Below are 18,511 nucleotides of genomic sequence, written 5' to 3'. Positions count from 1 at the left end.
AGTCAAAGGCTTTTGATTTTCCTTTTCCGGCATAGGCTTGATGAACTGATTAAGGAAATCAGGAATTCCTTTTAACTTGGGGAATGACTTTGTGGGTTCTTCAGCTACCTTTATCCTGCCAAATGCCGATATTAGGTCCATCTTCTTGGAAGTTGGAGCTGCTTGTCGTAGCACTGACACCTGATGTTGCATCTGAAGGTCTTGCACAGAACATGGCTTGATATGCTCATGAGGTAAAAATGGTTGTTCTGATATCATTGTTGTGGTGTGTGCAGAAAAGGGCTGATTGAGAATATCCATTTTCTCTTCTTCTTCTCCTTCTACCAATAGATTTTGTCAATGAGATACTGCACAATGTTCTTGAGAATGAAATAGTTCTCAGTGTTGTGTCCCACTGTTCTGTGGAACTTGCAAAATTGATCTTTCCATTTCCCCATAGGCACAGGGGGATCAACCAATCTAGGCAACTTGACCATCTCTTTCAACAACATGTACTCAAGCACATCTTCGAGTGATTGGTCGAGAGGAGTAAATTTTCGGTCGTAACTCCATCCTTCATGTTTAACTTTTTCGCACAGTTTCAGCCCTTGATCCTGTTAAGAAGGCTTGCTGTATTGAGAAGCAAACTTCATTTTCTGATCTCTTTTATTGTTAGAATTGCCTGCGTCGTAGCAATAATCTTTCTTCTACCCTTTATACTGATTTAAGCTATTGTTGTTGTTGCTGGCAGAGAAGGTGAAGTGAGCTTTCTTCTTTTGTTCACCTTGAGGCTTGTTCTTGGAAAATGTGAAGCCTTCATAGACTCCATTCTCCACACTCAGCTCGAGCCATTCTGCTCGTTCAGTTAATTCAATGAAGGTCCGAGATGGTGCGGTGGAGATCAATCCTCTCAGAGGTTGAGAAAAGTTGTTGAGGATTAGGGACAAGGCATGCCTTTCTAAAATGGGATCTCTCATTTTGTTGCAGGCTGACCTCCATCTGTGAATGAAATCCCGTGCCTTTTCATTCTCGTTCTGCCTCAAATTGCAGAGATGGCTTAGTGTCGAGAGCGCCTCTATGTTGAACAAGAAGCGTTCAATAAACAAGTTCACCACTTTATCAAACTCCTTGAGCTCTATGGGGTTGATATGCTCAGCATACCATTTAGCTGCAACTCCTTCCAAGCCACAGGGGAACACAGAAATAGTGCCTTCTTGTCTCTCTTAAACCTTGAGCACTCTGCGAAGAATGTGGCAAGATGAGCTTTCGGGTCGCCAGAACCATCAAACTTGATGAATTTTCGGGGAAGGTTTTCTAAATCTTCGTCACCTTCTAAGCCATCATAAAAGTCCTCACTAGTGAAAACTTTCTTGCCCCTATCGCGGGCTTGCAGATCTTTAACAACTCTGGCCATTTCTCTGAATTGTGTCTACAGGGGTTCTTCTGTGACCTGACTCTTTGGTTTGCGGTTTCTCCTTTGTTCTCGGCCATGTTTCTGAAATGCCGGAGGCACCTCATACTCTTTCTCAATGTCTTCCGCTGATTCTGATTCATCTGGAATTTCTTCTGGCTGAACCTGCTTCTTGGAAGTCTTCTTATTCTTGTGCCTGTGGAACTTTTCTCTGAATGGATTCTTCTCTGCACTGGTCCCAACCTGTTCACTCATCATTTTGTTTATCATCTTTCGGAACATGGCGTACATTTGCGGGTCTATGCCATCATCCTCTTGCTGCTGATCTTGATTCACGGGAGAATCCATTTCTTCTTCTGAGGCTAAGGAGTGTTGTGGTGATGCAGTTCTTCTTTCTGATCTTGTTTGAACCATTAAATGTTGCGAATGCTCTCTGCAAAGCAAAAACCTGATTAGATTCTGAAGGAGTTGACTTTTGGAAGAAATATTTGCTGTAAATATGGTAGACAATTTGAAAAAGTTATCCCATTACTAGGGACTGAGTCATCGCAGAAATTACGATAATTGTGTTGCCATTCTTTGAAAGAGAAATAAACAACAAAAATGTGCCTTGTTACTTAGGCGAGGTCGTCAAACCATAATAGAGAGATAGAAAATTTTATTGAAATGAAAAAAATATGATTTCATTGATCTTGACAAAGAGGTGGAGGACAAACAATTTGCCACCATTTACGATAGTCGGCAGACACTCTAGGACCAGGAAAAATTTTAAGAGAGACAAAGGAATCCCAGCCGTAGCGGGCAGAATGATATGCCCCGGACCATTGTGCGGAAGTGAGATCAAATTCTGCCATAGCTCCTGATAGCAGTCGGGCTTCGACGTACTACTGCCTCTGGGAGAACTGCCAAACACACCGCTCCGGTTGGTAGTAAGTACAGAAGAATGGTCTTAGTAATTTGAACCGCTTACCATAAGCATATGTATATCTGGGAGGAGATATTTGTCGATCAAAGTAGTCCCAGACTATATCGTCTTCTTGAATGCTGTCGATCATGGACCGGTACTGTGCCACTGGAAGAAGTTCTTGACCATTTTATCTGAAAGAGCTCGCTCGGGCTGGAACATGCTAGAAGAACCAAGATTGAAGCGCGTAGATGCATCCTTCAACTAAAATGGATTCTCCGAGTGAGAAATGAGTCAGACCCCGATACAGGAAAGCAAGTGTTGCCATGGCTATGGAGAGTCGGTTGGTCTGTCGACTTCCCCATCTTCTCATGAGCTGGATTATTCTAATGTCCATGTAGTTTTGTCCATCCGGGAAGAGGGCTAATCCTACAGTGCATAAAACCATTGCATTTTGGATCCTTTCTCTAGCTGTCCTTGATAGTGAGCTGACTTCAACGAAGGTCCCATATTGATGGTACAACTCGAGCAGGTTGACATATTCATTTCTGTCCAACTGGATCAAGGGCCAGGATCGGTGGCCTATCATATGAGCTAAGGAGTCTCGGGGGTCCAAACCCTTGACATTGATCAGGAATTGATGCTCTAACGGATCTCCTGGTTGATCGGCTGGTTCTGGTAATCCCATGATTTCTGAAAATTCATCCATTAAAATGGTCATCTCTCCCCATGGGAACCAGAATGTACATGTCTGGGGATTTCATCGTTCTGCCATTGCATGGATCAGGTTGCCATTGATGGTCTGCTTTCCGACTGCTGACGCCAATTCTAATCCGCACTCGCTCAAATGGTCCGGGAACATTCGAGAAAAGCTTTTGAGCCAGGAATAATACCACTGAGGAATGAAAGTTTCAGTGCTAAGGGCTCGATGTTCAGGATGACCTTGTCACATCTCGTAGGAGATGTGACCTTCAGAAAAGATAGGATCAACTTGACTGGTTGCCATCAAACTGAAAACAGAGAAAGACTTGGAATCAGACTTAGGAAAATGTAGGAAATTCTGAAAATTTTGCAGGCAAGATATAAAATGTAGCTGGAAATTCGAGATCCAATAGAATGGGAGAATAAAAAATCACCTGGAGTTTTGAAAGAAATTGGATACTTGAGAAAATCATCCAGGGTTTGAGAAAAATATCTCGTGGAAAATAAGCATATTTTGAAAAAGGCCTAATAAGTTGAAAAAAAATTGAGAAATATGAAGAACTAAGGAAATAAGATACATACAATCACATCCTGCAAAAACATTCATGCGCATACAACACTCCCTTGGCATATAATCTTAACTCTGGTTCTAAGGTAAGGTTTTCCAACATCCTTGAGCGCCTACCGATATACTTCGGACTGTGGCCCATGGTACGTGGTAGGGGGGCGTTAACCCAAATAAGTGGCCCAGTTGTGAGGCTCTGTCCCGAACTAGGGTTTTGGAAGAGAGCCCAGCAATGTGAAGACCGGGTAAACATAGGTAAGTGGAGTTTCAAAAAAATGAGCACATGCGAGAAATAAAGGGTTCTAAGTCCTAGAGAGATAGATTTTTGAAAACTTTGAATAAGCATACATTGTTTGCATTCAGATCCTAAATTGAGGAGAGTTGTATTTAGACCTAAGTCTATGTGAGCATGAAAATTTCTCCTCAATCTGGTCCAACCAAACCATGCCTAGTCTATATGCAGTCAATGTCAACTAGGTCAGAATCTAGGCTCCTAGGTTTTCATGATATCAAAAGTAAAAGAGCTGACATTTTGTGAACATAATTTCGATAATTTAACTAAGTCAAGCACAATTTAGGTCAGACCAGGACAGGTCCCATCTCGGTCACCAAACCTGTTAGCGTCGCAAAAAAAATTTCCGTCTTCCCTTCTCTGCAGAAGAGAGAGGAAAATGCTTTCGCGATTCAAACTTGACCGGATTTTGGAAATTTATTTTGAAATACTCGCCTCCGTTTTTTAAAATAGCGGGAAAATCCATGGGATGGGACTCAACCTGTCGGTACGAGGTTCGACCGTTCCTGTCGCCTTTAACAGGGGTAATCGAACCAAAGACCAAAATTGTGCTTGACATAGTTAAATCATCAAAATTATGTTCTATCCTAAATGCACATAGAATTCAGGCATGTGCTATGAGGTTTTGTAAAATGCAAGTTGAAAAAAAAAATGATGTATGCTTAGAAAACATTTGGAGTTGAAAAGCATTTCTCAGAAAAAAGATGGAAATCAATCTCTCAGGAAACTCAGATGAAAGAATTTGGAAATCACCAGAAAGTTTATGAAGTTTTGGGAAAATCATGAATGGATGAAAGTCCTGGGAAAATGGAGAAGGTTCTTGAGAAAAGCTGAATATTTGAAAAATAAAATATTTATCAGGAAAACTCTGATTTTGAGAATTTTCTTAAGAAAATGATGGAAAATTTATAGGAAAGCTCTTTCGAGATGGAAAATCAAAACTTAGGAAATTGAAATCCTGAGAATCTTGTCTTTGAAATATCTTAAAATCAACTTTGATTTTGGAGAAAGATGAGAAATTCCTTTTGAAAATGAATCTTAAGAAAGTAACATTTTTTTAAGGAAAATCACGGGAAAACTTTGACTTGGGAAATCCAATCTTCGAGAATCTTCATAGTTTCTTGAGGAATCAATTTTTCAGAGAATGAAATTTTCTTGAGAAAATCATGAGAAAAGCAGATGATGCCATTATGCAGATGATTTGAATGAATGAATGCACTTTGAAAAGATTCTCTGATAAATTTGTTAAAAAATGCGTATTAAGTCAAAATGAATCCTTCACATATTCTGACTGTGGCCATGAATATGTTTAGAGTTTATTTGAGTTAATTCACAATATTTTGAAAAATTGGAAATATGATGTGCATTTTTAAGATAGCCAAAGAGTGTAGGCTCAATGTGACTGATAGAAAGATGATGGATCTGGGTCTCGTCCATATTCCGACTAGGGCCGTAAATATGGACTCCACCGAGTTCATCAACTCTCTAAGAGTTGGTGCACGTGCCATTCATGTACATCCATGGTGATTTTGCAAAATGAGATATGTGAATCATAGAATCAGGATATTGCAGGAATCAAACTATATGAGATGTATCCTAATCTAAGCAGTAAAAGTAAATATTATTCCAAGTTTGATTATTACATCTCTGACATAAAAAAAAAATACATAATGTAAAAGAATCAGCATCCTCTAGATTTTCCTGCAAAATGAGAATTAGTAAAAGATACCCAAGGAAATGGGTATATATATAATATATATAACGAAGATATACATGATTATATCTAAATGCTTGAATTTGTGCTAAATGACATGTGATAATGAAGATGTATTTACAAAAAGAAAAATATCTACATAAATACTTGTATGTGAAAACAAGTGCACATGAAGATATCCTTATATATATAAGTATGTATATATATATACATATATATATATATGTATATACATATATATATATATATATATGTAAATATACATATATATATATATATATGTATATACATATATATATATATATATATATATATATACGTATAATGAGAAGATACATATAGTAATTAGAATTCTATATGTAATGGGTAAAATCAGAAAATACAGGGTACATATAGTTTCTGTATGTGATTTTACAAAGCCGTAATTTCCAAATTATAACATATTTCTCAGTAAAATTGGGTATGGAGCTTCCCTATATATCAATAACAAAGCGTGCAAAAGATGGTATAGAGATCATGAACGGATATGGATATATCCGTTCATGAATATGGCTAATTATCAAGACTGGATACCTGCAGAAGAAGAGATGGATAAATGCATGATATACAAAATGTGTGATGATGCATAAATATCACGTTTTATTAATACAATTTCACTGCATAAATGCATCATCTATAGGTTTAAAGCATACACTTAGGTGCATAATATGATTATAGAGCTTGGGTTCGAATTTCATTGAAATCGGACTTAAAACGAAGGAATTATGGCATTTACAGTGTAGCGGATCAAACCTCGGAGCCAATTTGAGAGATTTGGATCCAGACGCCCATTTGGATCCTGGATTTGGGTCAAATTACATGGATTCAGCCCAGCTCCAGCCCATTTGAGTTTTTTATAAAATATTTTCCAAAAACCCCCTGCAGAAAGAGGCGCCCAACAATTCTTTTGTTTTTAACACTGTTTTTGAAAATAAACCCAAACAAGCAAAATCGTCAAAAGAGGGGGAGACGCCCATTCCAGCTTGTCTTTGCCTTGGTTTTCATGCCCTAGGGGCACGATTCTAGCTCCAGCCCCCTTCTCATTTTCCACCTCCTCCCATCTCCATTGAAGACATGGAGAAAAGCTTGAGAACCAAGCATTCTACCTTGTCTCCCTTTCAATTCTTTTCATTTCTTTATCTTCCATGTTGTTTAATATCCATTGTTGCTGCGTTTTGCAGGTGCAGCAGAGGTGGGAAGCATCTATTCTCGTGTGGAAGTGCGAAACACTCCAACGAGAAGGGCCGGCTCTACCTCCATCCGGTCTTCTACGCCCCCCGATCGAGAATCGGTTCACACTTCATCTTCGGTGGATTTCCAACGTGTTGCAGCTGTAGAACATGGTACCATGGCGTATTTCCAGCATCAACGAGGTCCCGAACGGTGCGAAGCCAAGCAAAGTCCGCTCTTCTTCATCCCCCCACTCTTCGGATCGCCCAAAAGGTAGGTCTTCTCACCCATTGCTTCTAGTTAAAACCTATCATGTGCGTGTGTAATGTGCTGCATTTTTCTGTATTTTTGTCCAGCCTTAGTGTAGATTTTGTTCGTGCAAAAGCCAGCACGTTGAATGTTTAGGGGTTTGGGTTATTACAAATATTGTTTGTTATTCCAACGTTGGAAGCTTTTGGTGTTTCGGATGCATGTGCGTGTAATGTGATTCTCGTTTGAATGTTGCCTGCGTATTATCGTTATTTCTTTAGTTATAATTAGATCTGGTTATGTTCTTCATAGTATTAGATTATCATATATTGTTACTAGTTAATGTCATTTTAGTTATTGGTCGAATTAATGGTTTTTGTGAAGATCGTTTTGTAGGATGGTATAATCGGGTTGATTTAGTTTTAACTGTAGTGTTTTCTGCATATTACTTGATTTGTTAGTTTCATTTGTTAGTTAAGATAGTTCAAATGTGGTTTACCATTAGGTCGTTTTACAATATAATAGGTTTAAATTTATGTTTCAGTTTTATATAAGTGGACTGTAGTAGAATTCTGTTATAGCATTTTCCTGTTTTTGATTTTCTGTACAACATAGTAGATTCGTTTCATATGTTTTAGATTTTAGTTTATTGTAGCTTTCATATAGTGTTTGTTCAAGTCGTTTTCTTTATTTAATTTTCTGTAGGTAGCAGCTTGTTAGATTCATTGTTGATATGTTTTGATAGTTAGGTTAGTCATAAGTTAATTAGAATTTATTTTATGTATTTTTCATGAGTTTCCATTTTCGTTTCTGTTTTAGGTGTAAATGTAGTCATCTTCTCCATAGGTAGGGCGGCCATTAGAGGTCCAGCAAGGTTGCATAGTTCGTGATTTTCATGGTAGTTAATTTAGCATTAATTTAGTATTTTATTTTTGGTATAGGATTTAATGTGTTAGGTATTTCCATTTCGTGTTTACTCTTTGTACCCTTGAATTAATTGTGTATATGTTAGTTTAGTTAGACTTATGTTAAAATAATTTATTTATTTATTTAATGTGAGATGTTAGCTAGAAGGGCATTTGAGTCTTTTTAGTTGGGAATCCGTTTTTGGTAGAAGACCAATCCATCTAAAATCGTGAATTGTATTTAAGGAAATCTCTATTCCCTAGCCCAATTATAAATGCTTTATTTTTCCAACAAGGCAACTCTTGGGAATTCAAAAGGGTCTTTTAATGAGGGTTACACGATTTTTGGAAAACCTTTGGAATTCCAAAGGTCCTAATTATGTCTACACGTTTTTTGGGGAAAAGATTTGAAATTCTAAATGTGCATTTAAAGCTAACCCAAAAACGTGTAGGATGCTTAGGGAAGGATTTTCAAAAAGAGTATTTAATGCTTGGATTTTAAAAAGAGTTTCCAAAATGGTTTACACGATTTTGACAAAAATTTAAATGCTATCTCTTCTTTTAAGACCAGTCAAAATCGTGGAATGTGATTTTGGAAATGTTTTCAAAAAGGGAATCAATGTTTGAGTGAATCAAGGAAAAACGGATTTCAAAAGGGCTGGACGGTTTTTGAAATTGAAGGATTTCCATAATTGCAATTAAGGCAAGAAGAGGAGGAGTTGGTTTCATACCAAATTCGTGGTTTCCTATTTATAGCCCTATTTAGAATTGTCTTAGTTAGGAGTTAGCATTAATTAGGTGTTAATGAATTAATTTAGGTAGTTATAACTTAGATTTTATAAAATCGTGTATACTTAATTAGGTAGGTGCTAATCTTAGTTTCTAATTAATGTAATAGTTAATTTAGATATACATTAGTGTTTTAGGAAATAACACTTAGTTATTAGTATAATTAATGATTTAAGGGTGGCGTGTAATGTAAAGCCCCATCTCTTAAAACCGCCCCCTACTAACCCTAGTTAGTGTATAACCTATGTAGTTAATTTAATTTATTAATTGTTAATTGTAGGTAATTAGTTATCCTAACTAACCATAGTTAATTACTAACCCTACCCTTAGTTAAAACCCAAATGCCTTAGTCAACCTAACCCTAGTTAGAACAAACCTTAGTTAGTAGTTCTAATTAGTTAACCCTAGTAGTTAGTCAAACCTAATTAACCCAAACCGACCTACTTATTAGACCCTAGTTAACCTTTACCTAAACCTAGTTAGCCATATAACCTTACCCCTAGTTAAACCTAGTTAGTTCTAACCGACCTTAGCTAGTTGACCTACTTACCCCAGTCGCCCCCTAGTCAAATCCATAACCTTAACCGACCCCTACCTTATCCCATCCGACCCTTGTCCACCATAGTTAAACCCTAGCTAACATAAACCGTATTTAACTACTAACCCTAGCCTTAGTTAAACCCCTAATCCTAGTTAGAATCTAACCCTAGTTAGTTTAACCGTAGATTAGTAGTTGATTTATTATGTTAGAATTAACATTAGATTAATGAGTTCAATTGGTAATCATGTTAGTTAGAGTATGTTAGATTTAGTTAGATTTGTCATTTCGATTAGATAGTTAGTATTAATTTAGTTAGTAAGTAATTTTAGCTAGTTAGATTAACCGTAAGTTAGAATTACTATTAGAATAGATAGTTAATTTAGTTAGTGATATTAGATGGTATATATTAGGTTTAATTCAAGTTTATATTTATTTAGATATCTTATTTAGAGTGTTAGTGAGTTTAGGTTAGGTTACTTCTTAAATTTTATAATGTAATGTAATTGTTATTGTTTGCTGTATTTTAACAGTAGATTAGGTTCAGTTAGGACTGTTTTTGTACGTAATTCATTGTCCAAGTGTCAATTATGGATTCAAAGGGATGAATAGTGCACTGAACAAAAACCCTAATTTTTACCCGATCGTGCACTAGTTATTTCATGTGGATTTTTTGAGAATTTTCTGAATATTATTTTTCTATTCTCCACATTGTTGTGTTAACTGTCTGCAGACCAAATTTCAGCTCGATCCGAGTTGATTTGGTCTGGTTTTTAAGCGTATTATGAAAACAGCTTTTTCTGATTTTGAAATTTCGGGTCCTGCGATTTTTCAAATTATCCTGATTTTGAAACACTTCGTTCTGGAGATCCGGAACGTATTTTTCACTTCTGTAAAATGTGTAAGATTCTTGGATCTGTCTTGTACAGAATAGAAGTGATTTGACTATATTTGGAATTCGTTTGACCCCTCAAACAGTCATTTTGCGAAAAGCTGTCAGAATCCATTTTTGCCTTCTTTAGGGACAAAACAGTCTTTTAAGTAATTGCTTAATTTCGTGTAGTTTTACTGTTTTCTAGTTGTGTAATCAGTAAATTAACAGTATTTAGAGTAATTAGAGTGCTTAGCTTAGTTAGTTTACTCAGTTAGTATAATCTTAGTTTTAGATGTTTAAATTAACTTTAATTTAATTTAGAAATAGTTTAAAAATAATGTAGATGTAATCTAGATAAATTCTTGATTTAGTTACTGACTTTGTGTTTTTATTGTGTAGGTTGTTAAGTTAGAACAGGTTCACAGGTGTAATTCAATTATAATGTGCGACTGCACTTGATGTGAAAAGACATAAATGCCCCTGGAGACCTGCAGAAGACTTAGCCTCCGATTTTATTTTATTTTCATAGTTTAGAATGTTATTTAATGTAACTTGTAAACATTGACATAGTTGTAAACTTTGTTTTTATTAATAAAGTTTTATTTTGGAATTAATTCAGAGTTATCCCGTTCCCTGTGGATTCGACCCGTACTCGCCACTTCGGTGGAAAGTCGGTTTTTATATCTTTGGTTGACGATTTTCCCAGGTTTTCATTGAAAAATATTGTTTAAAAATATCAACCCCAAAAGTGCAACCAATGTGCATGATATATGATGCAGAAGCCTCATGGAATGACTTCAAGGATGTTGGTAAAGTCTTGTGGAAAGTGTAAGGGAGATGTGAAAATGCTATTGGAATATGTTAGTATAGTTAAACTATAAGTAATAGGCATATTACAGGTTTATACATAACAAGTGAACCTAAAACCATGGACAATTGGTAGTATGCACATTGCATTTATTTTCTCCAGCTAGCATCTCCTGCCAGCATTAATACACCATTTGCGTATTTACTACTGAAGAAATAAAAGGCAGTACTACCCGAAAAGGCTATGCTACCCGAAGTCACAATGCATTCAGAGGCAAACAGATCAAAGCGGTTGCACACCGGAAATCAACATAGCAACTGAATGTATACACATAAAAATCTCTGAATTTGGGCAGCAACTGAAACATAAATAGATATTTAGCAGAGATTATTAGAATATACACGTAAAGAAAGAAAAGAAAATAAACATATGCCACTAACACATGATTAATGAAAACCTACAGAAATAACATATGTAATGCTAATAGAATACCATGGAAACGTAACAGCTGCAACAAACCTATTGCAGAAAAATTGAAAACAACATCAACAGAAATATAAAGATGCAGAAATTTGCATTATGATAACATAAGATGCAGAGAAATAAAAATAATAAAAAAAAACAGAGAAATTTGGAATGTTGAAGAGGGAAAATGTAATGTAATGATAGATAATGCAATAGGTATGATGCATAAAAAACAAAAAATAAACTAAGGGCTATTGCTGAATGTTAATAGGCTATTGAGGTGGGGTTCAGTCCATGGAAAGGATGAACCGTATCCTTTCAGCCTGCATATGAAAGCTTTTCTAATGTACATTTTAAAACCCATCTTCTATGCTGAAACAAAGCCATCAATGGATCTTTGTCTTATATTGGTTCCAGCCAATGAATTACAATCAAGACATGATTCAAGGAAACTAAAAGAAAGAAAAAAAAATGATGATGCCATCTCCTATTACCTTGTGGATCCCCTGCACACAACCTATAGATAGCAACAAAAGGATTGATTTTCTATGGCTGGGCTGAAGGAAGCTGGGAAGGAAGATGATGAGAAGCAGCTGGATTTCCTCTGCTGCTGGGCTGAAAAAGGGGCAGCAACCTGCGTCAAACGATCTTGTAGTCAAATAGCAAGGATCGTTCCTCTGTTGCTGGTGGGCTGAAGGAAAGGGTAAAGAAGCTGGCTGGATCTCCTGCTGGTGATCTGAAGAAAGGGCAGCCTCCTGCTGAACCTCTGCCGGCTGGGCTGAAGGAGGGTGAGAAGTGCTGCTTCACGCTGGACCTCCTGCTACTGAGCTGAAGAAGGATGAAACGACAGCCTGCTGATGGGCTGAAGAAAGAGAGAAGTAGCTGGATCCACTGCGGCTGGGCTGAAGAAGGGGATGGACAACAGCTGGCTGGGCTGAAGGAAAGCTGGGCAACAGCTGCTGGAGGTGGAAGAGAACTCCACGCTCAGAAGGAAATACCTGCAAAACTAAAAAAAAAACCCATCAATCGGCCCCCCTTTGGCTGTAGGAAAATGGTTCCCCCTCTTTGGTGAATCCCCTGCGACAAGAACCAAAAGCCCTCTCAATTGGCCAGTTTTTTTTTTTCTTTGTGAATCAATAGCCTTCTTTTTAAAGACTTTCAGCCTCTTAAAGAAAAACACAGTTTTGAGTTTCCGTTATGGTTTTTGAAATTTTTTTGAAACCGATATTTGAAAATCAAAAGAGGCGCATCTTGTGTTTTTTCAAAATTTTTGTTTCATTTACCTAAGTTTTAGGTAAAATAAAATTTATTTATTTTATTTATTTATTTATTTTAGGGAAGTTCGGTTGTGCCATTTAAGGCTGCTTCCTTTTAAAAAGAAATCTTATTCAAGCAAATACATGAAAAGAAATAAAATGAGTAGTGAAATATGAGAGGCTTTTATGGAAATGCCACCTCAACCCACTTTTAAAATCTTTTTGAAAAATAAAGTTTTATTTTGTTTTGGAAAATCTTTTATTTTCAAGTGGGGTGCCACATGTGTGTGGGCCCACTAACTAACTAACTAAATAAATAAATAAATAACATTAAGAAGAAGAATTTGCAAATTGGTGCGATCTCCGGGTGGATCCCGCTTGAAAATAAGAAACTTACCTGGGAATCTGAGTATGATACTAGTTCAAAGGCGGGTCCCACTCCATTTATTTGAAAATAAAAACAGAAGAAATAACTTCTTTTTTGGAATTTTTATAATACGAGATAAAACTTTGTTTGTTTTCAAGAATTTGAAAAAAAATTGGGTTTTCATGGCAAAATATGGATAAAGTAAATGTAAAAATTTTGTAAAGAGATTTGAAATCTTTTTGCAAAAAGTTTTGAGATAAAATCTTTAAAATCAATATCCAAATATCCAAATTGTTTTCTCTGAGAAAAACTTTTGTAATTAAAAAGTTTTGGGGGTAAAATGGGAAAGATTGGCAATTTTAAAAACCCAGGGTTTTGAAATCAATTTTGAAAAGAGTTAAAACTCGAATCTGGATTGAGAATTTTTTGAAATCGAGAGTTTCTGGACCTCAAAATGACATGCTGTGCAGTGAAATAATGCAAAGTGTTCATGTGTAATGTTATGCAAAGACATGTTTCAAGAAATACCACTCTAAATTTAAAATTGGAAACTCGGACTTCTTGTCAGGAATAAGATTTTGAAAATTTGCAGTTTGAAGATATCTCTGAACTTAAATATAGAAATTTTGAGGCTCAAGAATGAAATTTTAGACTTTCTGCAAGGTTCAATCTCAGAAAATGACCATTTTGCCCTTCATTGATTCTAGAGAACTGAAATGTGCCGATTGAGGGGGATGTCAGGGAGGTGAGTGAAAATTTGGGGTGTTTACACGATGCCGTCAGGGTGGTGATTCTCTGAGGATGCCATTAGGGTGGTGATGCTCTAATGATGCTACTGGGGTGGTGATTCTCCAGTAATGCCGTCAGGGTGGTGATTCTCTGATGATGCCATTAGGATGGTGATTTTCTAATGATGCTGCTGAGGTGGTGATTCTTCAGCAATGTCGTTAGAGTGGTGATTCTCTAACGATGCCATCAGGGTGGTGATTCTCTGATGATGCCATTGAGGTGGTGATTCCCTAATGACGCTACTGAAGTGGTGATTCTCCAGTAATGTCGCTATGGTGGTGATTCTCTAATGAAGGTCATTGGAGTGGTGATTCTCCATTGACATCGTTGGAGTGGTGACGCTTCAGCGATACCGTTAGGGTGGTGATTCTCTGACGATGCCATCAGGGTGGTGATTCTCTGATGATGCCATTAGGATGGTGATTTCCTAATGATGCTACTGGGGTGGTGATTTTCCAGCAATGTCGTTAGAGTGGTGATTCTCTAACGATGCCATTAGGATGGTGATTTCCTAATGATGCTGCTGGGGTGGTGAAAATCCAGTAATGCCATCAGAGTGGTGATTCTTTGATGATGCCATTAGGGTGGTGATTCCCTAATGATGCCATTAGGATGGTGATTTCCTAATGATGCTGTTGGGGTGGTGATTCTCCAACAATGTCGTTAGAGTGGTGATTTTCTAACAATGCCGTCAGGGTAGTGATTCTCTGACGATGCCGTTAGAGTGGTGATTATCTAACGATGCCATTAGGATGGTGATTTCCTAATGATACTGCTGGGGTGGTGATTCTCCAGTAATGCCATTAGGGTGGTGATTCTCTGATGATGCCATTAGGGTGGTGTTTCTCTAATGATGCCATCAAGATGGTGATTTCTTAATGATGCTGCTGGGGTGGTGATTCTCCAGCAATGTGTAAACACCCCAAATTTTTCTCATCCATTCTCAAATAACCCTTCTCGTGCAGTGCCAACCCTGTTAGGTCAGTGTAGGAGTCAAACCCTGAGTCAGTTTCAGAAAATCACCACTTTACCCATTTTTTATTAGGAAAATTATTATTTTACCCCTAGGACATCCTAGACCCCAGTCAGTCAGAGTCAACCAAGCTCATTGGTCAGTTCAAAACAGTTAGAATATTAGTCATTTCAAGCTCACCCGAGCTCACAATGAACAGACCAGTTTCATTTCTGACCATTCCTGCCAAAATGGGATCATTTCTTTAGAAACGAGCTCATTTCTCACTCATATCCAAGTCAATTGTCTCTGAGTCAGTCATTCCCAGTCAGTCATAGTTCCTAGAGTCTAACTTGAGCTCACCAGAAGTTCAAGTGCTCCAGTTTCAGTTCAAAAACATTTTTAAGTGTCCAAGAGCCCATTTTAGTCCATTTCAACTCTTTCAGCTGAAATTAAGCTGAGTTTAGCCAATCGAGCTAGTGTTCAAGCTTTGATTTTAGTTCATGTCAGTATTACTGACCTTTGTTCTAGCTCAAAGCCAGCTCAGATCCCTAATTCACTTCATTCCAATGACCATTATGTACCATTTCTCTAAAAATGGCAATATTTCTTGAAAATTTAGTTGGAGAGTCCAGTTGAGTCAGTACCTTGTCAGTTCATTTGAGTTCTGAAACTCTAAAACCCAGCTCAATCCAGCTCATTTCAGCTCAAACCTTGATTTTCAGTGTCACTCTAACCCAATAGAGTCCAAAAACCATTTCTTCAACCATTTTGCAAATTTTATCAATTTTAACACTTTTTAAACTGGTACAAGTACCAATCGGGGTCTAACATTCAAAATTCTTCATTCAGGGTTTGCATTTCGCATGTCATTCCTCATCATTTCATATCATTTTTCAGCATTTCATAACATTTCATCACATTTCATTTCATTTTCGAAGTCCAGAATTCCAGTTTTATAAATTTCAATCCAGATTGAGTTTTAAAAGTTTTCAGAAATCAATTTCAAACCCTGGGTTTTCAAAATTAACATTTTTACCTCCGAGAGTCTAAATTTGGAAATATTTTCTCAAGAAAAACAATCTGGATTTCTTTCAAAATTAAAATTTCAAATTCTATATTGGATTTGCTTCGCAACGGGGTATTGAACTTCAAAATCTCGGCTCGTTTCAAAAACTGCCAAAAATAGCTTGTTTCGTTTGGAAATTTTTTGAAAAGACTATTTTACCCCTCTTATCGTCAAAATGAATTTCAAAAATGGAATTTGGACCCGCTCTGAGATGGTCCATCCATTTGCATTTTTTGTTTTAATTTATAAAAAAAGATTTTTTTTTTACCTTTTTCCTCATTTTCTTCATTTATTTTATTTTATTTTATTTTTTTGTTTTTTCTAAGGTGGGACCCACAAGGGGGGGTTCGACCACCCTAGTCTCTCCTTCCTCTCCATTTCCTTTCTCTCCTCCTCTCCTTTCCCTTTCCTCCTTCATTTCTTTCCTTCTTTCTTTCTTCTTTCTTTTTTTTTCTTCCTTTCTTCTTCCTTTTTCTTTTCTTTTCTTTCTTTCTTTCTTTCCTGTCCCTCCACTCACGTATAGTCTTTCCAGCCCCTGTCTTTCTTCTTCTTTCCCTCTCCTTTCTTCCCTTTTCTTTCCTTTTCCTTCTTCCCCTCTTCTTTCCTTTTCCTTCCCTTCCTTCTTTCCCCTTTCTTCCTTACTCCCTTTCTATTTCCTGCAAAGCCAAATGACTACAACCATTCACGTAAAAGCTTATTCCGCCCTCTCATTCCAATCAAATTAAACCTAGAAAAACTTAGGGAAAGGATCTATTAGGCCCTAAGTCCAACACCAAAGGGGGAAGACATTGGCTGCCCCATCCATCTCTCTCTCTCTCTCTCTCCCTTTATCTCTTCACTCTCCTTACTCCAGCAGGCAGCCACCTTCAATACAATTCAGCCATCCTCTTCCTTGCAGCCACTACCACAGCAGCACCTTCACCTTGCTTCAGCCGGCAACCACCGCACAAGAGGTCTTCCAGCCAGCGCACCACCATCCATCCAACACACCTCCACCTTCTCCTTTCATGCCCAGCAGCCCTTAAACAACTCTGGTTGATATTGTGAAATGATCTTTTTAAAACAATTATTTTCAATAAAACTTTGGAAAATCGTCAACCAAAAGTATAAAAACCGACTTTCCACAAAGTGGTAAGTACGGGTCGAATCCTCAGAGAACGAGAGTTAATCAGAATATTTCTTAAAATTTAATTTATTAATTACAAATATCAATGTACAATTACACAACTAATTAAATTACAATAAAAACAATTTGAAATAGCACTCCAGTCTTTAATTGCACGCCAGGGGGTATTTTGGTCTATTCACCACTTAAACGATATTTGCACTTGAACAAAGAATCCTGGAAAAAATGAAGATGCTTTTCAACCTAAAATGCAAAAAAATACAAAGTTAGTATTCTATTCTAACAATGAAAATGATAAATAAAACTAAGTCTAATTTTACGAAATTAATAAAACAAATGCTAATTATCAGACAATAATTAAATAAAATACTAACTAATTCTAAAATTAGCTAAATAAATTCTACTAATGCTGTATGATGATTATGCAGCTCCTAAAATGCAGAAACTACTGAAAACAGGTCTAAAATGCCGAAACTAAGGAAATTACGAAAATGCCCCTAACTAGTGTAAAATAGATTTCTGAAAGATTATCGGAAAACCACTGTTTGACAAGGCAAACGAGATCCGATTTTTCCGAAACTTGTTTTGTTCTGTAACTGACAGATTAAATAATCTGACAGTTTTTACAGAAAGAACAAATGATATCTGAAACTCCAAATATAAGCGTTTCAAAACTGGGAAAAATCAGGATATTGAAAGTCCTGTAATTTAAAAACCAGAAAAAGCGGTTTTCGCAAAACGCTTAAAAATCAGACTAAATCAACTCCGAAAGAGCTGAAAATTGGTCTGCAGTCAGATAACACGTCACTAAAGTGAACAGAAAAAGAATTTTTGGAAAACACAAAATTTTTGCACATAAAATAACGCTTGTGCGACAGGGCAAAAATCGGTTTTTTCTTTGAGTACACTATTCACTTTATAAATCTATTTAAACTCTAAAGAATGCAAATTAAACCTAATGCAATCTAAATGACAATGAATGATAGTGTATATGCTACTACAGAATGCACTATCACTACATGAATTAAAGAATAATCGTAAATTGCAAATTAAGACTAACACTACTAAATTAACGATGCAAATGCACTTAAGCTACTCAATGAAATGCAATTCTAATTAACTATGTTAAATACTAAATAACTATGAGTCAACTAAGCACAATGCACAAATCACACACATGACACAAATACAATTTACGCACACACACTTCTACACTATACTAAATCAAATAACTAAACTAATTAACCTAAAATCAAAATAAATAACATCTAAATGAAATTAAATCCACTAAAAACAAGGATAGGGTTAGGGTTCACTCGGTTGACTCAACTAGGCTCGGTTTTGACTTGACTAAGTTTGGGTTGGGTTAGGTAGGCTCGGTTTGGGTTAGGTTGGGTGAGATAGGCTCGGACTAAGGTTGACTCGACTAGGCTTGACTCAGATTAGGTTAGGTAGACTCGGTAGACCTAAACTTAGGTTAGGTTTGACTAAGACTTGACTAGGGTTAGGTCTTGGTCTTTGACTTGACTTAGACTAACTGGGTTTGAT

Source organism: Nuphar pumila, chromosome 6 (genome assembly GCF_984573655.1).
Source record: "Nuphar pumila chromosome 6, dmNupPumi1.hap1.1, whole genome shotgun sequence".
NCBI classification, from domain to species: domain Eukaryota; kingdom Viridiplantae; phylum Streptophyta; class Magnoliopsida; order Nymphaeales; family Nymphaeaceae; genus Nuphar; species Nuphar pumila.
Note: the sequence above shows the minus strand (reverse complement) of the source record.